General features: G+C 50.3%; 1 pseudogene; it reads right to left on the reverse strand.

Moving 5' to 3' along the window:
• Positions 1-4792: 4792 nt before the first annotated feature.
• LOC136633947 (5S ribosomal RNA) lies at positions 4793-4907 on the reverse strand (annotated as a pseudogene).
• Between the last annotated feature and the right edge of the window lie 17848 nt (positions 4908-22755).

Consider the following 22755-nt stretch of genomic DNA (forward strand, 5'->3'; position numbering starts at 1 on the left):
TCTTACAGTGCCACACTGAGGGTCCCCATGAATTCAAATATCTGCAGGATTTGGTATCCACGGAGGTGGGTTCTTGTACTTTCTCCTGTCTCTTGGCATTTTGTCAGTATCTTTCTTGCACCCGCAAGGTGGTTCAGAAGGAATAAAAGGCCAGAGAGGGTGGCAAGGGTGTGGGCCGTGACGGTGGAAGATGATATCAAATCCATCGAGAGCAAAGCTTGGTAAGGAAATGCCATTAACAGGCAAGGCAAACTCTCCAGTTTGGGGAGATGTCAGCAGTGAAGAGCACATCCTTGAACATGAAAATGATCTCCAGATAAAACAGAAGGAGGCTTTAAAAAAGCAGGCCTGTCTCTTCTTAGATCCACCCTGCTGCTGCCTTGAGCCTCCTCTGAACATCTGGAGGGATATTTATATGAGGCTTCCTTCCCTTCTCCCTCCCTCTCTCTTTCCCACTAGTAAACTGTCCTGTGACTGGGCCATCAGGCAACTGTGTTTGGCCATCTGCTCCCTGGAACATTCCACTGGAGAGCACTGAGTAGCTATTGATGGGACGGGAAGAGCAGTAAAAAAGATGCAACTGGGCCCTTCTGGGCCATTGCAACACACAAAGCCGTTGTGTCTGCCTGACGCCACACATGTGTGCTTGCAACCCTCTGACTCCTGCCCTCTTGACACCTCTTTCAGGCGGATCTACGGTCACGCCAACGCAGAAGGCCCAGCTCCAAGCTCCATGTTGGAAGGTCTAGGGGGGTCATGAAGCTCTGGGTTGTAAATATAGCACAGGAGGAAAAAGAAAGCAGAACAAGTGAGGAAAAGGCAGGATTTTTGTTTGGGGCCGTCAGTGTCCCCGCACAACCCTGCCCGGGTCCCCTTTTTTGGTTTCATGTCTCCATTCATCTCTTTTTAAGAGCCACGCCACATTTACCATATCAATAAAGGTTCGACTGTTGGCAACCTTCAGTCTCGAAAGACTCTGGTATCGCGCTCTGAATGGTGGTTCTGGAACAGCATCTAGTGTGGCTGAAAAGGCCGATTCGGGAGTGACAGTCCCTTCCACACCGGGAGCAAGTGCAGTCTGTCCCTGGTCTGTCTCCCTGGCTATGGGCCTTCCTTCTTTGCCTCTTGGCCTCAGACTGTTGGCCAAGTGTCTCTTCAAACTGGGAAAGGCCATGCTGCACAGCCTGCCTCCAAGAAGGCCAGGCTTTCCCACCTGTTGAGGTCCACTCCTAAGGCCTTCAGATCCCTCTTGCAGATGTCCTTGTATCGCAGCTGTGGTCTACCTGTAGGGCACTTTCCCTGCACGAGTTCTCCATAGAGGAGATCCTTTGGGATCCGGCCATCATCCATTCTCACGACATGACCGAGCCAACGCAGGCTTCTCTGTTTCAGCAGTGCATACATGCTATGGATTCCAGCACGTTCCAGGACGTGGACCAATAAAGTGGTCATGAACCAATAAAGGTTCAGTGGGCTATATAAAGAATTTCTATTAGTGGCTCCCCGCTGGGCCTCTGAGAGGAATTTTATCAGGGGGTACAAAGTTTCTTTTGGCCCCCTTTGAAAAGGGGAATGAATGAAACAGAGCAGGGGAGAGCGATGATGGGAGAGCAGAATAGGGGCAGGAGGGGTGAACCGGGGGGGGAGAGTAGAGGCAGCTGGAAAAGCTTTTGGAGCCAAGGTCTACCCACCCATGTGGCATTAGTAGTGTCCCTAGTATCCCATGTGGGCAACAAGTCTGAGTAGATAGGAAAACATAAAATCTCAGGAAATTTCTGGGTCCCCTCCTTTGGCTTCTGGGCCCCCCTTCTGACCCTGGGCCCAGGTACAAATTACCCCCTTTACCCCCCTCTCCTAGGCCCTGGCTCCCCGTCTACTCACTGCTAAGTGCAGTACAACAGGAATACCCGCAATTGCAGAATGACTAAATAGGGATTTGGTTCTTGGCAAAACTTGAGAGACGGGCATGAAATAAAGTATGAAGAGGAAGTCGAGGAAGGAAAGATCAGGCAGCTCAGCACAGGAGAAGGCTGCCCTGGTTACAGATGGTATCCTGGTGGCAGACAGTAGGGGCATGGATGCAACACTTGGCCCCCGGGACCTGTTCAGGGACCTTTGATTTCGGCGTGCTGCCGCGCATAAGAACATCAAAAGAGCCTGCTGGATCAGGCCGAAGTCCTATCTAGTCCAGCTTGCTGTATCTCACAGTGGCCCACCAGAGAGCTCACACTGTTGCCACTCCCTTGCATCTGGCATTCGGAGGTAGCCTACTTCTAAAACCACAAGGTTGCACATACCCATCATGGCTTGGAACCTGTGATGGACTTTTCCTCCACCAATCCCCTTTTAGAGGCCTCCAGGCCAATCGCCATCACCACATCCTGTGGCAAGGAGTTCCACAGATCCGGCAGAGGAAGGACAGACAATTCATTACTACAGACAGTTGCACTAGAAACAGAGCCACAGAACCCGGTGGAGTCTCCCGGAAGCCATCAGTGGCATCACAACAAAGACCATTGAGGTCAGTGTGCCATGAGAATAAAATATATTTTTAAAATCTCTGGATTTCCCCTGGTTAGGCAACACCTTGATCTGGCAGAGTCTGTCCCTGTTACCCTGCAGATGCCTGATCTCGTCTGATCTTGGAAGCTAAGCAGGGTCAGGCCTGGTTAGAACTTGGATGGGAGACGGCCTGGGAATACCGGCTGCTGTAGGCTTATACCATAGTCTTTCGAGACTGAAGGTTGCCAACCAGTTGTCCCTGTTTTGTGATGATCAATTCCTCGGTGTCCCTGGTGGCAAAAAAACCAGCAGGCTGTCTGTGTGGGTTTGCTTTGCTTGAGCGAGTGAAACATCTGTTGCTGAGCAAGGGGACAGCAGATTGCTTGTATCAGTGGAAGACCCCAGGATAATTGGAATTGTCATTAAGCTGAAGGGATCCCATTGGCTTGAGTTAATCAGTGATTAGGCTGTAGATTAGGCTAAACATCTGCCTACTGCTTACAGCTCAAAGGCACAGAGAAGATGGGAGACTTCATTCGAGACCCATGTTCCTTGGATTCATCCTAGGCAGTGGTGTCACTAGGGATTGCATCACCTGGTGCGGGAGGCCAGCTTGCCACCCCTATGATGGACTGCCTCCCATGCAGTGGGCAACGCCCCAAATGGTGGACGTGGTGATGTACCATTGTCCTGCCCCTGCTATACATTTTTTGGCTATACCTTTTGATCGCCTAGAGCTATTTCAACATGGTTTGTTTCCTTGCATTCTGCATGAAATTACGCATCGCTTGATATATAACCTGATGGTACCATTTGAAAATACCAAGATTTAAAAAATTTGGGCCAGTAGTGGTGTTAGCCCCCCCCCCCCACTTGCACATCACCCAGTGTGGCTTCCACCCCCACACCCCCTAGCGATGCCACTGATCCTATGCAATCTGTAGCATCCACATTGGTGGTTAGTCAGCACCCTTAAGGGAAGGAGAAGCCCCAACTCAGTGGCAGAACGCATGCTTTGGCTCGCATGAGGATGTCCCCATGCTGTCTGTAGAAATTTTGCCACTGGTTTGAGGATCTGCACAGATTTTTGGCAACTAGGGGGGCATTAAATCTGCCCCCACCATGGCTTTGGACTGGAATTGCCCCCCCACCCCTGCAATTTGATAGGGGGGGGGGAAAGGCTGGGGAAGGGAATGGCAACTGGGTAACTCAGAATGCTGTTAGAAGCTGATGCCAGGCCCAGAGAAATGATGCCAGGGTACTGGAGCAGAGGTAGCCTGTCCCATTTCAAAATGCGCCGGCTGTACTTTCCTCCAGCTGGGGCATGGTGTGCTTTGTTGTCACACTGATTTGCTGCCAAAGACAGAGGGGAGAGGATTCCCGTCCTTGTTGTGGTCTTTGGGAAGCTGTTGCGGAGAGGAGAAACAGATGGGATACACATCAGCAGCGAGCATTCCTCTGCACAGTTCTCTCGGGATTTGGGACCCCCAGGTTGCAGTAGCAGATGGTAGCTGTAGGCCCCCTCCCTTCCCCTGATAAACCGCCCTCGGTCGCTGTTTTCAAAGCAGCAAACACCGAGATCTGGGGTGATTGGTTCTTCTACCTAGTGGACTGAGCCCATCCTTTTCTCTCCAGCCTTGCTGTGCTAGGCTAGCTGCACTTGGAAAACGGTTACTCATACTTCTCCATCTAGCTCATGCCTCCGATTCCCAAGGCAAGGGCAAAAAGCTTTCCTCTCTGAACTCGGCCTTGGGAACTGCTGCTGTCTTTGCAGGTTTGTGGTTTCCAAGGACTGGGGGGTTTGGACATTTCATTCTGTGACCTCATCTTGCTGGGAGCTGCCTCTGGTTCCCCACCCTGCCCCTGAGCCAGGATTCAAGGAGCCAAATGCTGATGTATGTGGGAGTGGAGGGAATAAGACGCAGGATGACAGAGGTGACCTGCTTCCAGCGTCCGGCAATGAAAACCCTGTTGTTGGTTTTTAACACACCTCTTAGAAAATATGAAAGTCTCATCTGCACGCACACACACACACACACACACACACAGGTGGTAGAATGGAATGCATTGTTTTGGACTAGTGCTGAGCAGTGGCATTGCTAGAGGGGTTGAAGGGGGTGGAGGAGGTGCAGGCCACACTGGGTGGCGCACATGGGGAAGTGACACCACTACTGGTCAAAATTTTTTAATGTGCAATTTCATGCAGAATTCAAGGAAACAAATGGCATTGAAATATCTCTACTCTATCAAAAATGGTTGGCAACCTTCAGTCTCAAAAGACTATGGTATAAGCCTACAGCACCCGGTATTCCCAGGTGGTCTCCCATCCAAGTACTAACCAGGCCTGACCCTGCTTAGCTTCCGAGATCAGACGAGATCGGGCATAGAAAGACTATGGTATAAGCCTACAGCACCCAGTATTCCCAGGTGGTCTCCCATCCAAGTACTAACCAGGCCTGACCCTGCTTAGCTTTCGAGATCAGACGAGATCGGGCATGGAAAGACTATGGTATAAGCCTACAGCACCCAGTATTCCCAGGTGGTCTCCCATCCAAGTACTAACCAGGCCTGACCCTGCTTAGCTTCCGAGATCAGGCAAGATCAGGCATCTGTCTATCAAAAGCTATACTCAAAACCAATGGAACGTGGCATCACCATGGCTGATGGGTTCTGAGCTTATAGGCTTATGGGTTCTGAGCTGTCTGTGACAGATCAGGAAAGTGTGGTAGCTTGGCTTGTAGCCCTGGTTTAATGACTCCTGGGATTGCGAGGAGCTCCAGAAGGATCTCTCCAGACTGGCAGAATGGGCAGCAAAATGGCAGCTGCGCTTCAATGTCAGTAAGTGTAAAGTCATGCACATTGGGGCAAAAAATCAAAACTTTAGATATAGGCTGATGGGTTCTGAGCTGTCTGTGACAGATCAGGAGAGAGATCTTGGGGTGGTGGTGGACAGGTCGATGAAAGTGTTGACCCAGTGTGTGGCGGCAATAAAGAAGGCCAATTCTATGCTTGGGATCATTAGAAAAGGTATTGAGAACAAAACGGCTAATATTGTAATGCCGTTGTACAAATCAATGGTAAGGCCACACCTGGAGTATTGTGTCCAGTTCTGGTCGATGCATCTCAAGAAAGACATAGTGGAAATGGAAAAGGTGCAAAAGAGAGCGACTAAGATGATTACTGGGCTGGGGCACCTTCCTTACGAGAAAAGACTACGGCGTTTGGGCCTCTTCAGCCTAGAAAAGAAGCGCCTGAGGCCCCCCTGATTGAGACATGATTGAGACATACATGATTGAGACATACAAAATTATGCAGGGGATGGACAGAGTGGATAGGGAGATGCTCTTTACACTCTCACACAACACCAGAACCAGGGGACATCCACTCAAATTGAGTATTGGGAGAGTTAGAACAGACAAAAGAAAATATTTCTTTACTCAGCGTGTGGTTGGTCTGTGGAACTCCTTACCGCAGGATGTGATGATGGCGTCTGGCCTGGATGCCTTTAAAAGGGGATTGGACAAGTTTCTGGAGGAAAAATCCATTACGGGTTACAAGCCATGATGTGCATGTACAACCTCCTGATTTTAGAAATGGGCTATGTCAGAATGCCAATGCAAGGGAGGGCACCAGGATGAGGTCTCTTGTTATCAGGTGTGCTCCCTGGGGCATTTGGTGGGCCGCTGTGAGATCCAGGAAGCTGGACTAGATGGACCTATGGCCTGATCCAGTGGGGCTGTTCTTATGTTCTTAACTACAATTCCCAGGAAGACTTGCAGGTCTCTTGTTATCTGGTGTGCTCCCTGGGGCATTTGGTTGGCCGCTGTGAGATACAGGAAGCTGGACTAGATGGGCCTATGGCCTGATCCAATGGGGCTGTTCTTATGTTCTTATGTTCATGCCCACAGCCCAGAGCATTGCCTCATGCACTGCATGGGAGGAGGTCCATCACGGGGGCCATCATTGCCTCCTTTACCGGGTGACACAAGCCCTTGTGATGCCACTGTATGGAAGATCTGAAAAGGGCACCTATGTACATAATTTCAGGCCTTTCCTTGAGTAATGGGTGAGGGAAGCCTGGATGTGCTGCTGACGGAGTTGGAGCCAGTATCCATAGTTGTTCTCCTGGGAACATGTTGGACGAATCTTCTGAGAAAGGCTTGCGCTCACACACACCTCCAATGTGTGTGGGCTTTCCCATTGGATCAGAAGCCCCTCAACCCTTAGGGGATCCGCAGAAGGCTTGAGGTCTCCCTGAGCCAACCAGAAAGCTAAAACTGGGTATACGCACCACCCCAGATGATAACTAGCAAGATCTGCAGGGCAGGGCATTTGGGAGCATCTAACTGGCACCACTTAGCATAGGGGGTTTCCCACGTAACCAAGGATGCCACCGAGCCAAGCCACAAGGGAACAGAATGGTAGAGGATGTGGTGGGTTTTTTGCTTCTCATTCACACAAACACACACTTCAGATTAGAGAAAGGACCAACATCTGGGAATGGAAGCGGAAAACTTGGAATTTCTCCATTGATTGATCAGGAATGGGGGGGGGGGGGTTTTCCAGTGTTAGGCAGGAGCATTAATGCTCCTGATAGCCCCTGTATTGTGTATTGTGCCTGTATAGACACAATACACACTCAGATTCCAAGATATTCCCTGTGACTCAGGTTTCTTCTTGTTCCTCTGCCATTTTCCTTCCTCTACCTCTTTCCCACCCGTAGCTGGCTAAACATCGGTCCTCCAGGGCCCCCGGCCCAAGTCTTTGCATTGTCTGTTGTGGGAAAGGCCGAACCCATGGCTGGAAAAGCCTGCCTGTGTTTACAGCTTTTGGGAGGAAGTATCCTGTGTCACCATCAGTGGATTGGCCTGAGAACAATGGCTCTTCTCCAGCACATTAGTGAGGTCTCATCCTCCCCCCCCCACACAAAAAAACCCGGCATCTCGAGGGGGAATGGGAAACATATTGTCTTTTATTCTTCCCTTTTTCATAGGAGCCAAACAAAGAACAGATGCTTCTGTTGGTTTGTTGTCTCGAACGAGAGCTGCGAGTACTTCCTGGCCCCTGGATGAGAGCGGCTTTTCTGATACGTCCAGGTGTGCAAGACGAGAAACTGGAGCCATAGCTGTCCATCTGGAGCCGCTCCAGCAGAGTCACTGCGGATTAATGCGCGGGAACGATACCGCTCCCAAGCCCCGTCCCTGGGAGACGTCCGTTCCGGCAGGTGGCCCTGGTTCCCAGCATACGGCACGGCCTGAAATTCAAGGCTGATTCTCACAGCCCTCTTCGGCTGGTGGCAGCTGGGCAGCGGAAGACGCTTTGGCCTGGGAGCTGGGAATTGTGCCCCATGGAGAAACAGATCAGGAATCAATGAGCATTCTACAAGTGCACCATTCCCAGTTGCAAGGCCATTGTAACATCCTGGGCAACTGTGTCCCAGTCAAATGCGCCCCTCCTTTTTCCAGTCCTGAACATGTGTGTCCCAATACATGTATATTAGATTAGATAATATACTAGACTAGACGCGGATGTCCAGGTCAAAAACCACCAATGACCAGAAGGCATCTGACCAGGACACAATCATTCAGGGCACAAATACCCTAGTACCCACCACCTCATCTTCTTAGAATCATAGAATTGGAAGGGCCCCACAAGGTCATATAGCCAACCCCTTCCTGTAGCAGAAAATTCTCTTAGACAGCATCTCCAGATCTCCTTTGGTCTGCTTAACTGGAGTGGGGCAAGAGTGAGGAGTGTCGGGAAGCTGAGAGGAAGGGAAAGTTGGTTGACTGCACTGGGAAAATGTGTGGCCTTTATCTGGGATACTCACAAAGAGAGTCTGGTCCAACAAGAAGCTGACGGAACATACCAAGATCCAGGTCTACAGAGCTTGAGTCCTGAGTACACTTCTGTACTGCAGCAAGTCATGGACTCTCCGCTCACAACAGGAGAGGAAACTGAACGCTTTCTACATGCACTGCCTCCGACACATTCTCGGCATCACCTGGCAGGACAAAGTTCCAAACAACACAGTCCTGGAACAAGCTGGAATCCCTAGCATGTATGCACTGCTGAAACAGAGACACCTGCGTTGGCTCGGTCATGTCGTGAGAATGGATGATGGCCAGATCCCAAAGGATCTCCTCTATGGAGAACTCGTGCAAGGAAAGCGCCCTACAGGTAGATCACAGCTGCGATACAAGGACATCTGCAAGAGGGATCTGAAGGCCTTAGGAGTGGACCTCAACAGGTGGGAAACCTTGTCCTCTGAGTGACCCGCTTGGAGGCAGGCTGTGCAGCATGGCCTTTCCCAGTTTGAAGAGACACTTGGCCAACAGACTGAGGCAAAGAAGGAAGACCCATAGCCAGGGAGGCAGACCAGGGACAGACTGCACTTGCTCCTGGTGTGGAAGGGATTGTCACTCCCGAATCAGTCTTTTCAGCCACACTAGATGCTGTTCCAGAACCACCATTCAGAGCGCGATACCATAGTCTTTCGAGACTGAAGGTTACCGACTGGCCTATCTGGGAGAGAATTCCCTAGCCCACATTCCTGTGCTTGCACAGAACCAGAAATGCCTCCAGTCTCTAGCAAAGCATCGCTCCGCCATCCCTGTTCCTTCCACAATGGGGCATCTTGTCCTCTGTCCTGAGGCTGCCCAATATTCCCCAGTCAAATCCAGAAGCGTTTCCCCCTGACAAGGGCAATTAATCCCCCCTCTCTCTGTTCAAACCACAGCTGGCTCTGTAGCACACCTGCCACGCCAGTGCTCTGGTTCTCCAAGCTTTTCTCCAACAGGCCCACCCCTTGTCAGCCCCCCTGGGAAAAGGGTCTGTTTCCATCTTGATGGATGACCTCTTATTTCAATATCAATGGGGTGGATAAGTGCAGAGGCCCCAAGGCAGCCTGGGGAGGGGAAGCCCAAGGTTTGTTAATGGGATTGGTAACACACATACCCCAAGCCACTCCCCCCAGTCTATGCCCTTGTTCTTTTCTAGCGGCTTCTTGGTGTCCTAGAAACCCCATTTTTGAAGAGCAGGCTAGAGGCAAAGCCAAGAGTGGGTGAGTAGAGGGATAGTTTGGGGGCCTATAGAGTCAGAGGCCAGGGCTCTTAACAAGATTGAAGGAGGGATTGTCCAACCTGAAGGCAGACAGAAGGTAAAAATTAAAAGACTTTTCCGGCTGCATGTTAAGTTCAAATGCTTGGCTGTTGCCATGGTCATCTCTTTTCCATTCCATACAAAATCCCAAATGCTCATGCACACAGCCCTGTAGTTTCATCCTTCCTGAAAGTCCATTGTCCTTAGCCCCATGACGGATGCTGTGTCCATAAATGTTACCTCCCCCACTTGAACTCGCTTCCCTACCCACTGGCTTTACTGAATCTGTTTTACTGAATCTCTGGTTTTAGGCAATCTGGTTTTTGAAGCTCTCCATACGTCATAAGAGCTTGTGGCAATGAGTTTCATAGGTCACTCCTGCCTACGGCGGCTTGGCAACAACCAGTGATCACTGCAACTGAACTGGCCAAGTCAAACATAAATGCAATAACACAAATTAGCCAGACCAACAGAGCTGAAATGTGGCAGGGGTTTGTGTCAATCAAATCAAAATAAATACACAGGATTTGAACTTCCCAGTCTAAGACCAACTCCTGAACCACTACAGAACTCATGTTCATTCTCTCTGAGGTCAAGGAGGAAGATGCAGACCTTAAGCAAGATGGAAACCTTCGAGACCTCAGTGGAGGTAGGCAACCAAAGTCTGCTCCCCCCCCAAAAAAAAATTTCCATTGGAAAGCTCCTAGAGAGGAATAAATTTCCAGATGGACCTGCAAGGTGAGTCTCTCTAGACAGGTTCACAAGAAACTGATAGATCAGAGGCCGCAACTGGCTCCAGGTTTATTTCACCGGCCTCTGTTTTATATCTCCCCTCATCCACATATCTCACTCAATTTGGTAGTCATCCCGTGCCAGACACCCCCCCAAACCCAAATGTTTTGCAGATGAAAACAGCAGTCCCCTGGCAGGCTTGTATCTTCCTCTTCCCCATCTCCCCACTGAAGATTGCTGACGTGTCTTTGCCAGCTCCATGCTGAGTTTATGGACTCTGAAATAGTCTGACCGGCAGGGAATGAACAGTGGAGCGCTGGAACTTTCTGCGCTCCGTTGCACCTGAGGTCCCGTTGCATGCACACTGAGATCCATGTTCCAGCTGCAGCTCTTTACTGGGGACAGTTTCAATCCACTTCTATTACCTCAATGCATTTAAGAAGGGGCGGGTATCAGGTATCTTGCCCTAGGACCAATGCTAGCTCTCAGTGACCCTTTGCCACTTCTCTTTTCTCTTCCGCTTCCTGGATTAGGGAAGGAAGTAGGCAACAGAGCAGAACAGGAAGTGTAGAGGAGGAAAAGAGGAAGTGTGGAGGTCAGCTGGAGTCAGCACGATACTGTGCAAGAGAGCCATGTCACTCATCTTGGGCCAGCACTGTGCACATTCCGAAGTTTAACTTCTAGGGAGCCAGGGGAGGGGTCCAAGTGTGCAGAACAGCAAGGAGCGACTCACAATAATATTTTCCGAGGCATCCACCCAGATATTCCCCAGAGGCAAAAGAGGAATGATGAAGTTCTGGAGCCAAGGACTAGAAAATCACGATTGTCAGTATAGAGAGGCAGTTGGAATATATGCAGGCATGATCCTTGGCTCCCCGGTGCAAATCTGGAGTCGCTTCTTGCCTTCAAAAAGACCTCCATGTCTTCATTTCAAGGGGCATTTTGAGACAGAAAAAAGCAAAGTCAGCATTTCTGGTCGGTTTCCTCATCCTGTGGAGCAGGGAGCATTTCACAAAGGTTTTTATTATCCTGGGAACGGACTTGGTCTGACAGATGCTCGTGGCTGGCGATCAATTTTTAATCTTGTTCAATCGAGGAATGTCATTTGGGCTCGAGCCCCGCAGTGTGTGTGTGGCCTCTCCTGGACTCGCAAATGGCAGGGGAGGGTAGTGTTTGTGTCTGCCAGGATAACAACATTCGCAATGGGACACGTAGACTATGAGGTGACACAGTCTAATTGCAGAAAAGAAGAATTTCAAAGCAGTGGTTTTTTATTCGCCATCTCAGAGGAGGCCTCCTCCCTTCTCCCATCTTCGGCGACCGAAGATGAGCCAACCAAGTTCTGCTCCAGATGCCATCTTTGGGGGGATGCTAAAATGTGACTAGTGATTCATTTCTAATTTCTCCTATTTATTACTGATTTCCCCTCCTTGCTCCAAGAACCACAGTGGATATGGCTTCCTCCCCCACATGGTTCCTCACAACAACCCTTCAGGGTAGGTTGGGCTGAGGGTGACTGGGATTGGACCCTCGTTTGGTGGTTGAATGTATGGCTTGCACACAGAAGCACCACCATGTTGGCAACCTTCAGTCTCGAAAGACTATGGTATCGCACTCTGAGTGGTGGTTCTGGCACAGCGTCTGGTGTGGCTGAAAAGGCCAATTCGGGAGTGACAGTCCCTTCCACACTGGGAGCAAGTGCAGTCTGTCCCTGGTCTGTCTCCCTGGCTATGGGCCTTCCTTCTTTGCCTCTTTGCCTCAGTCTGTTGGCCAAGTGTCTCTTCAAACTGGGAAAGGCCATGCTGCACAGCCTGCCTCCAAGCGGGCCGCTCAGAGGCCAGGGTTTCCCACCTGTTGAGGTCCACTCCTAAGCACCAGGAGACACTGAAATCCTGAACAGCAGCTGCCATTGTGTTGCGAAGGGACAAAAGGTCTGGCTCAGTATAAAGCCATTGAATATGTTGCTATGATAGTTCCAAGATCACCCTGAAAATAAGGCTAGGTGGTCCTTTGGTGATCAGTTCTAAAGGACCACCTAGAGCAGTATCCTGTTTCCAACAGCGGTTCCAACAACTAGGTTCCTGAAAGTAAGGAATCACCTGCATTCCCCCAAATTGCTCATAGCCATGCCAAGAGCTGGACCTGGGCCATCTGCAGGTGCCTAACCAGTGAGCTACACCCCCTTTCTCTTTTCTCTTCTGGGCAAGAGGACTGTGATGAACTCAGGACAACCAACGGGGACTACAGCTAGAAAGGAGCGAAGGACGGTCACCCCAGCAGCAGGAAAAATAAGAGAGAGAAGCATTTGCACTTTACACTCGCATCAACGTGCAGCCTCTTTCTGGGTGTGCGTGTGTTTCAATCCAACTTGCACTACCAATGAAGGATTAAGCCAGCCTCAGACAATTATGGGATGAAAGCCTCTCCTATGGCAAGAGCGGCTTGGACCTGCTCATAGATTTTTCCAGCACCGTTTCCAACCCAAGCGAGGCACACGAACACGTTAAAACAAGCCGTTTATTTTCTTTTTTTTCTTCTTTAAGGGCCCCAAAATGCAGAGCTGGAAAGATGTGTCAATCCCAGCTGCAGCTGGCTGTAGTTCACCCCACGCCCCACATTCCGCCTTGTTTTATCCTCTGCTCAATCAATCCACAGCTTGGAGTGAGTGGGGTGGAGGGGGCGTTTGGAGGCAACGTTCAACCTTAATTTTATTTCCTGATGTCTTATGTCTTTATTTCCTCATTTCCTTATGCCTTATGTCTCTTCTTTATGTAATAGCATTATTGTATCACCCCTTTTGCACAAAAGGAACTGGTTCAGATCAAGGATCCAGGATCCTGTATCCTGTTTCCAACAGTGGACAGCCAGCTACCTGCATCTCTCTCTCTCTCTCTCTCTCTCTCTCTCTCTCTCTCTCTCTCTCTCTCTCTCTCCAAAAGGTGAGACACCAACAACAGTGAGAGGCAGGGATGGGTGCAAGCAACAGACTTAAAATTGAGTGTTGGGAGAGTTAGAACAGACAAAAGAAAATATTTCTTTACTCAGCATGCGGTTGGTCTGTGGAACTCCTTGCCACAGGATGTGGTGACGGCATCTGGTCTGGATGTCTTTAAAAGGGGATTGGACAGGTTTCTGGAGGAAAAATCCATTACGGGGTACAAGCCATGATGTGTATGTGTAACCTCCTGCTTTTAGAAATGGGCTATGTCAGAATGCCAATGCAAGGGAGAGCACCAGGATGCAGGTCTCTTGTTGTCAGGTGTGCTCCCTGGGGCATTTGGTGGGCCGCTGTGAGATACGGGAAGCTGGACTAGATGGACCTTTGGCCTGATCCAGTGGGGCTGTTCTTATGTTCTTATGACTTGGTGAGAGGAGGGAGACTTGGCTCCAGGAGGTGGGGGCTGGAGGAAGAAGAAGGGAGGCTGCATGAGGCTGGGGGGGGAACCAAAGCAGGAACAGCCAGGACACACAACTTGGCTCATTTTTTGAAAAGACTCTGACTTGAGTCAAAACAGGTCCAAGAAAGGCTCCATTTGAGTCACTATGGCCACCTGTTATGATTCAAGTACAAGCCAAGGGGGGTCGGGACTCGAGACTTGACTTGAGACTCGGGGCTATGGCCCCAACACGTCCCTGGTAAGGAATCTGCCTTGCTGGTTTCTTCGACAGAAATGCAAGCAGAAGAATCCACTTTGGTGCTCGGTTAGCTCTTGCTCCTGGCCGAGGTGAAGCGGGATGTTTAACACGGCCGCTGGAAGGAGGATCAGGATGACTACGGAAAGAAGGGCCACCCATCCCAGCCCCCAGGGACCTCTCTCCTAAGAGCTTACATTTGAGACAACAGCAGTCCTCTAGGCCAGCCTCCACTTGCCAATCTCTGTCAGACACTGCAGTCAAACAGCCCCGCAGGGGATGAACAGCCCGCCATCCAGGCCTCTCCTTCAGAAACTCGACTTTTCTTGGCAAGGCAGCACCCAGATCTTTGTGCAGACTCTCTCTCTCTCTCTCCCCCCCCCTCCCTGCCAAGAGCGCCCACAGCCCCTGGGGCGCCCGCTTTATAATGGGTGTTGGAATGTTCCTGTTCGTAAACAACCACTTGGCAGACCCCCAGAAGGTTTGCTCAATCACAACCTGGAGAGAGAGTTCAAAAAAAACACAGCACCTTGAGTAAACCTCCAGCTGGCAAAAACGAGGAGGCAACAAGGATACCGAAAGCTTTCTGCCACCGTGTTGCTCCGGGGATGCTTCCAACTAGCCCAAGTCCCACCTGGAACAGGAAGGCAGCACCCCCAGGTGCTTGCCAAGGAAGCAATGCTGTAGCTTACCTACAGCCCAATCCTATGCATGTCTACTCAAAAGTAAGTCCCATTAGAGTCAAAGGGGCTTGCTCCCAGGAAAGTGTGGATAGGATTGGGCAGTGAGCCTGTGGCAATCATGACAACATTTTAGCACCAGGACTCACAAGAACATAAGAGCTTCGCTGGATCAGGCCAGAGGCCCATCTAGTCCATCTTCCTGTATCTCACAGTAGCCCACCAGATGCCCCGGGGAGCACACCAGACAACAGACTCACTTTTTCGAAGGACAATCTGTGAAGAAAAACCAGAAGTGATATCATTAACCTGGATGTGATGTCACGGCCAGAAGTGACATCATCAAGGAAGGCTCAAATAAGCCACAGTCAGCCAAGGGCCCCCTTCCACAGTGCGCTCGTGCTGTTATTTTGCATAGCTCAGAAATCAAACGTTCCAGCTCGGAAGTCAGTGCAGAACACAACTTGGATCCTTTTCCAACCTCTCAGCCACCCCCCCTTTCCAGCATCCCATCGTCCCACCTGTGCAGTGCAGAACACTGCACCCCTTTCTCCTGGCAGCAACTGTTACCCTGCAGATGCCTGATCACGTCTGATCTTGGAAGCTAAGCAGGGTCAGGCCTGGTTAGTACTTGGATGGGAGACCGACTGGGAATACCGGGGGCTGTAGGCTTATACTGTAGTCTTTCGAGACTGAAGGCTGCCAACCATCTTTCTCCCACCAGGAGTGGCTTACTCTCAAGGTGGCTGCATCAAGGGTAGACTTGGAGCCATCAACAGTAGCAGATAGATCCAACCCACTGAGACACTCACTGGAAGGACGCGCAAGAGCTAAATAGAGCTTCCATGTTCAAGAGCCTTATACCTTGGAAAATCAGGGGTTGGCATGACTGCTGCCTTTGTACCTTGCTTATGGCTTTTCCAGATACTGCTATCAGATACTTGCTTGCTAACAAGATTCTTCTTCTGGGCTTTGTTGTTGTTGTCATCATCATTTTGGTTGGTTGGTTGGTTTTAAAGTAGTTGCTGAGCAACCTTCTGGGATCAGAGGCAGGCCTGACTATAGGCCAGTTGGGCCCCACAGAAGGATAAAGTGGATAGAGAGATGCTCTTTACACTCTCACACAACACCAGAACCAGGGGACATCCACTCAAATTGAGTGTTGGGAGAGTTAGGACAGACAAAAGAAAATATTTCTTTACTCAGCGTGTGGTCGGTCTGTGGAACTCCTTGCCGCAGGATGTGGTGACGGCATCTGGCCTGGACACCTTTAATAGGGGATTGGACAAGTTTCTGGAGGAAAAATCCATTATGGGTTACAAGCCATGATGTGTATGTGCAACCTCCTTATTTTAGAAATGGGCTATGTCAGAATGCCAGATGCAAGGAAGGGCACCAGGAAGCGGGTCTCTTGTTGTCTGGTGTGCTCCCTGGAGCATTTGGTGGGACCACTGTGAGATACAGGAAGCTGGACTAGATGGGCCTATGGCCTGATCCAGTGGGGCTGTTCTTATGTTCTTAGGGGCCCCCACGCTAGGGTAAAAAATAAAATAAAATAAATATTTTTCCTAAATCATTTCGCAGTCACTAAAACAAGTGTTTTTGGAACTACCGTATTTACTTTCCAATGGTAATCTACACATTTTGTTTCTTTACTTGAAGGCTGACATGTATGCAATTTTATATTAAAATGTGCTTAGATTCATTTGGTTCATTAACTCACGTGCATTTTTGAAACGCACATTTGAATGGCTTTCCATTCTACCAGAGAGATGTAAAGTCTACAGTACATTTTATTTACGCCTCTAAGATTCTACAGACCTTGGCTGTGAACCTGGGGCCCCACCATAGATGCTTCCATATGGCCCCTGCAGCTCCTAAGACTGACCCTGATAGGAGAGCAGGTCTTTGGGTAACATCACAATATCTCTGGGCTTATTTGAGCTAAACCACTTTTTGGCTTGCAAGCTGCAAATGAAATGACAGGCCTCGGTTCTGAAACCCCACGTCCATTAAGTCACCATGACATGGGCCAAGCACGGTCTGTAGTCCCTGCCTGCCCCAAGGAAAGGGGGGAAGCTGACATGCTCAATCTTGCGCATGTATTTGGCAGGTGCTTCTCTGAGAGGATGAAAGGGCAATGTGAGGGGCTCCCGTTCCTGAGGGAACGCAACCCACGCCAAACCAGGGTTGCGTTGGCCTCTACCATTGCTGGGGGCATTGTTCAGAGTCCTTGTTAATTGCGGCAGCTGCCAGCTGGAGCCCTGGCAGGGGGTGGGAGAAGAGGGTCAGGGGATCGGTACAGACAATGGGCAGAGGGTAGAAAAATGCGCGGACGAGCACAGCTTGTATTGGGTGTTGAGGCAAACCTTCTGATCACCGGACTGTCACTCAGCCTTTGCGCAGAAGAATTTTCTTAGCCTTTCCAAGGTCTTGGGAAGGCGTCTAGAATGGAGGAAATTGATCCAGCCCACCAAGCATTGTCACATTGTCAGCACCAGGAATGAAAGCCAAACGGCTCCCAAAATTTCCATGGTCTTAGGTTTTTCAAGCCAAAAAATAAACACATAAATAAGAATAAAAAGAAGCCTATCTCTCAACTGTTGTTCAAATGTATATCATCATCTACGAGTTAGAAGGTGCGCTCCATTTGTAAAGGATCGCTTAAAATGCAAGGACTTTTGTAGCAATTGCACAATTGATATTGCAGCAATGTAAATATTCTTGGCCCCACGGGCCACTACATTTTGCCCTTTCAGGACCCTTTCTTACTTTCCTTGCAGCAGGCTTAACACAGATCATCTCTTGGAGGTCAGGTTGCCATCTCCGGCCGAAGCCGTTCCTGGAGATGATTTTTCGCCCTGACGTGATGTAACCTTGGAAATTCCTGGACTGCTTTCCGGAGTCACCTGGAGATCGAGGCTGATTCCTGAAGCCTCCAAGCTGGTCCTGGTGGGTTGGCAAGCCTCCAGTTCTGAAAATAAAATCATAAAACCCTTTTCCTTCCATTTTTGCAAACAGAGAACCTGGGGGGGGGGGAGTTTATTGTCAAGAAGGGTGTTTTCTTGATCAAAGGAGCTGGGTGGCTCTGAGGTGGGTGGCATCCTCTGCCCTCACTTCAAGCTGGAGTTTAATGCAGCAACTGTTACCCTGCACATGCTTGATCTCGTCTGATCTCGGAAGCTAAGCAGGGTCAGGCCTGGTTAGGACTTGGATGGGAGACCACCGGGGAATACCGGGTGCTGTAGGCTTATACCATAGTCTTTCCATGCCCGATCTCGTCTGATCTCAGAAGCTAAGCAGGGTCAGGCCTGGTTAGGACTTGGATGGGAGACCATCTAGGAATACCGGGTGCTGTAGGCTTATACTATAGTGTTTCGAGACTGAAGGTTGCCAACCATTTAATGCAAATGAAGACTCCGCCTTGCCCCAAATTCATTCATTCCCAGTTCCGTTTGAACCGTTATCAAGCTATCACTGGTGGATTAAGGTTTGCTTTCCAGTAGCAAGGAGAGGGGTTTGTTTTGATTGCTCTGAAGAAATAATCAACTGGCAGTGCCATCCTAAGTGCCCGCTCCGCTGGGCCAGCTAAGGGTATCACAAATATGCCATAAAGCATGACAGCTATGGGTGCGCAAAGATGTGCAGATATGAGGCCGCGGACATTTCCCACAAGCAGGGTCCTCGATCCCCCGAGCAACTGCTCTCAAGGATTTGCTGCTGTTCAACCATCCCTTCCTCCAGCCCTGCTGCTGCTACTATACACAGGCGCCTGGGAACCTCGGCGATCCCTTGCAGAGCAGATGGCCGTGTGTTCTTTTCCATGTGGAATGATGGAGAAGGAGAGCTGCATTCGTATTGAGTTGTCACCTGTCAGTTGGTTAGCGGTACATGTGGAAATGCAGGAGCTTGCTGTGACACACACTTGTTGTGACCCAGACACTATGGGGAAAAAAATCAACTCTAAATTTAAGTAGAGTGTTTTCATCTCCTGCCACTTATTCCTCCTTTCAAATGTGTTCTATTGCACTTAAAGCTCAAACTGTGGATCGGGACCCACGAGGTGGGTCACAAGCCCATTTCAGGTGGGTCACGTAGCACCTACCTCAGCCGCCATTGAAAAGGCAGAGTACAGAGCTGCTGGGGGGGGGGGGGGCTCCTGGCGTGGCAGGTGCATGGTGCTTGACCCTGAATAAGTGGGAAGAAGGGACTCTGGAAAGGGAAGAGGGCTGTGTGGTTGGAGAAGGATCCAAGCCTGCCTTCTGCTTTGACTTCCATGCTGGAATGTTTGAATGCCGAGCCATGCGAATTAGCAGCATAATGGAAGCTTTGGCTGATCAGGGCTTCGAGTTGAAGCTCAAAGTGTTTCCAGTGGCACTTCTGTGACATCTCTCAACTTGGTGACAGAAGCCGCTTCCTCGTTGCTTCCAGTTTTCAGCACTGAATTCGAGACGGGCCCGCTCTGGTCCTGGTTTTCCGCAGTGACAGCCTGGAACTGTTTTCCTTCCACCCATTCCATCTCCTCCTTGGCTTCCAGTTTTCAGCACTGAATTCGAGACGGGCCCGCTCTGGTCCTGGTTTTCCGCAGTGACAGCCTGGAACTGTTTTCCTTCCACCCATTCCATCTCCTCCTTGGCTTCCAGTTTTCAGCACTGAATTCGAGACGGGCCCGCTCTGGTCCTGGTTTTCCGCAGTGACAGCCTGGAACTGTTTTCCTTCCACCCATTCCATCTCCTCCTTGGCTTCCAGTTTTCAGCACTGAATTCGAGACGGGCCCGCTCTGGTCCTGGTTTTCCGCAGTGACAGCCTGGAACTGTTTTCCTTCCACCCATTCCATCTCCTCCTTGGCTTCCAGTTTTCAGCACTGAATTCGAGACGGGCCCGCTCTGGTCCTGGTTTTCCGCAGTGACAGCCTGGAACTGTTTTCCTTCCACCCATTCCATCTCCTCCTTGGCTTCCAGTTTTCAGCACTGAATTCGAGACGGGCCCGCTCTGGTCCTGGTTTTCCGCAGTGACAGCCTGGAACTGTTTTCCTTCCACCCATTCCATCTCCTCCTCCCAAGAGGCCAGACCGTCCCCAGTTTGTGTGGGCAGCTGCTGCTTCTCACTGTGGCGCTTTTAAGCATGTGATTCATCTCGCTCCTTATCGCTCAGGCCTTTTCTGTTGTGGTTCACCAGACTCATAAATCACCAGTGCCTCGTCTGGGATGACTGTGGGTCATGTCGCTTTTGGTTGCGTGGACGATGGCACGGAGAACAAAAGTACTGGAGGAATGTTCAGAAACAAAAACAGAAGAAATGTTTCTGTGTTCATTGTGCCTGGACACATGTCTGAGGAAATTTCCAGACCTGAAACGATGCAGTTGTTGGGCCATGATTTGGTACAAGGGTACTTGTGACCTGGTCAATGTGTCCTGGTCATTGTCGTCCCTGGAATTCGCATCTGGTTTTTTTTGCATCCCCGTAATAAGAACACAAGAAGAGCCCTGCTGGATCAAACCGAAGTCCCATCTAGTCCTGCTTCCTGTATCTCACTGTGGCCCACCAGATGCCCCAGGAAGCACACAACAAGAGACCTGCATCCTGTTGCTGCTCCCTTGCACCTGAGGTTGCCTACTTCTAAAACCAGGAAGTTGCATGGCTTGCCACCTGTGAAGGATGTGTCCTCCAGAAATCTGCACAGTCCCTTTTTAAAGGCATCTATGCCAGATGCCATCACCACATCCTGTGGCAAGGAGTTCTACGGGCTAGCACTGGGTAAAAAAAAAATCAATCCCTTTCATTGGATGACAGCCTCCTCCACACATATGAATCATGAAATACATCTCTGTATTTCTAAAGTGAAAAGCCCACACACACACACACACACCCGCCCAGTGTTTTAGCCTTTCTCTGGATGGAAAGTGCTTCAGCCACTTGGGTCATGTGCCTGTTTCTGCCACTCACCCTGTGCAACTGCATCTTGCTTGGGACATACTTGTGAGAAATGCTTGTGAGAAATACTCACCATATTCCTAAAGTGGCAGCACCATAGATTTGTCTAAAGGTCTCGCTGGTTGTTTTGTTTCATTTATTCATTTATTTTGCACACTTCTATACCGCCCTGCCTCGAAGGAGCTTGGGGTGGGGGTACATGGTTTCTCCCCTCCTTTTGTCCTCACAACAACCCTGCAAGATAGATGAGGCTGAAAAAAGAGTGACAGGGCCAAGGTGAAAAGAGAGTGACAGGCCCAGGAAGCTTCGTGATTGAACAGGGATTTGAACCTGGATCTTCCAGGGTCACATCCAACTGCCAAACCACTACACCATCCTGCCCTTGCCTAACCAACCCCGCTGTTTTGAGCCCCACTCTGCAGGCAGAACGAATTAATATGCTTGCACACCCGGCTCCCTCCTTTTCCAAACAGCCCTGGTGAAAAGAAAGAGAGAAGAAAGGAGATCTGGGGTCACTTTCGGCCTCTGAAAGGAAGCCACCCCTCATCAGCATGCACCTCATGTCCCTGTGGTTGGCTCCTTCCCTGCCCCCCCCCCCGCCAGGATCGTGCACCAGTTCCCATGTCGTCCCAAGTACCTCCCAAGCGGATGTGAACGCTCTGCTCTGGCTCCGACGGCATCCACCCCAATTAAGAGATGGGCAGCCCCATTGTCCCCGACATTCCAGAACCATGTTGAACGGCCCTCCCCACCTTGTGGCCCCCTCCTCTTCCAAAAGCACCCAGACAAAGGAGGCTCAGTCTGTGTTCTCCAAGAGTGTTTCTGGTCGATTAGCGGTAGCATGGCGGCACTTTCAACTCCTAAGGAATTGGGGACACTGGGCAGGATTCCAAGCACCGGCAGAAAGGATCCGGAACATTCCACCAGGCACGTCTACTGCCGGCACCTTCTATAGCTGTTCCCCAGTTCATGAATGAACTGGGGCGGCTTTTTGGGGGGGGGGGATTGCTGCTGGTCCTGGGCCTTGTTTTGTTCCGCAGAGCTTCCTCCTCGGCTTCGAAGGCCGTTCGCCTCTTGTGTCTTTGCTGAGGCTAATTAGGTAATTCCTGGCATCGTTAAAGAGGCAGAATGAATCATATAAGAAAAAGAAAAGGTCGCTGCCGGAGGCTTTTGGTGGAAGCTTGTTAAGAATGGTTTTGATCTCCGGAAGCCTGCCCGCAGGAGCAGGATCCTGGATAGGACCCACTCTCAAGGACCTTCCTGCTGTGTGAGGATTCTAGAAGATTCCACACTGGTTGGTGTGAAACAGACACACAAGCTGATGCTGTGCTGGACTAAGTCAAATGCACGCCCAGGCCTTGTGATGGGTGCCATGGCTGGACTCACTTCACATCAGTTTGTGGGGAGATGAAAGTGTCCAGAAGCACTGAGCCCGGCTTCTGTCCCCTTCTTAGCAATGGAGAAGAGGGAATTCCAGCAGCTGGAGCCCTCCTCGACCCTGAATGAGGACGGCTGCAGAAGAACCCAAGGAGAGCTCTGTGGAATGAGACAAGGGGCCGTGTTGTCCAGGATCTCGTGTCCTGCAGTGGTCAACCGGATGCCCCAATGGGAAATTACCCAGTGTGTTAAATAATCTGTGGAACTCCTTGCCACAGGATGTGGTGACGGCATCTGGCCTAGATGCCTTTCAAAGGGGACTGGACAGATTGATGGAGAAAATGTCCATCACAGGTTACAAGCCATGGCGGGTATGTGCAACCTCCTGGTTTTAGAGGTAGGCTACCTCAGAATGCCAGGTGCCCAGGGAATGGCAATAGGATGCAGGTCTCTTATTGTCTGGAATGCCCCCTGAGGCTGCCAATGGACCACTGTGAGCTACAGGAAGCTGAACTAGATGGGCCTTTGACCTGATCCAGCAGGGTTCTTCTTATGTTCTTATGAAACCCATGAAGGGAAAGCCCCCGTCTGCTTTTCCTGAGCAAGTGGCATCCCAAGGTAGACTGCCTGGGAGCATGGAGGTTCTATATTGCCTTCCTGGTAACTTGCCTGTGATAGACTCCTCCTCCCCAAATTCCCCTGCTAAACATTCCCCACTCTTCTACACAACATATAAAGCACAGGGGCCCTGCTAGGAAAGCATCCTATTTGGTCATCCTGACATTTTGGAGACCCT

Source organism: Tiliqua scincoides, chromosome 13 (genome assembly GCF_035046505.1).
Source record: "Tiliqua scincoides isolate rTilSci1 chromosome 13, rTilSci1.hap2, whole genome shotgun sequence".
In the NCBI taxonomy this organism is placed as follows: Eukaryota; Metazoa; Chordata; class Lepidosauria; order Squamata; family Scincidae; genus Tiliqua; species Tiliqua scincoides.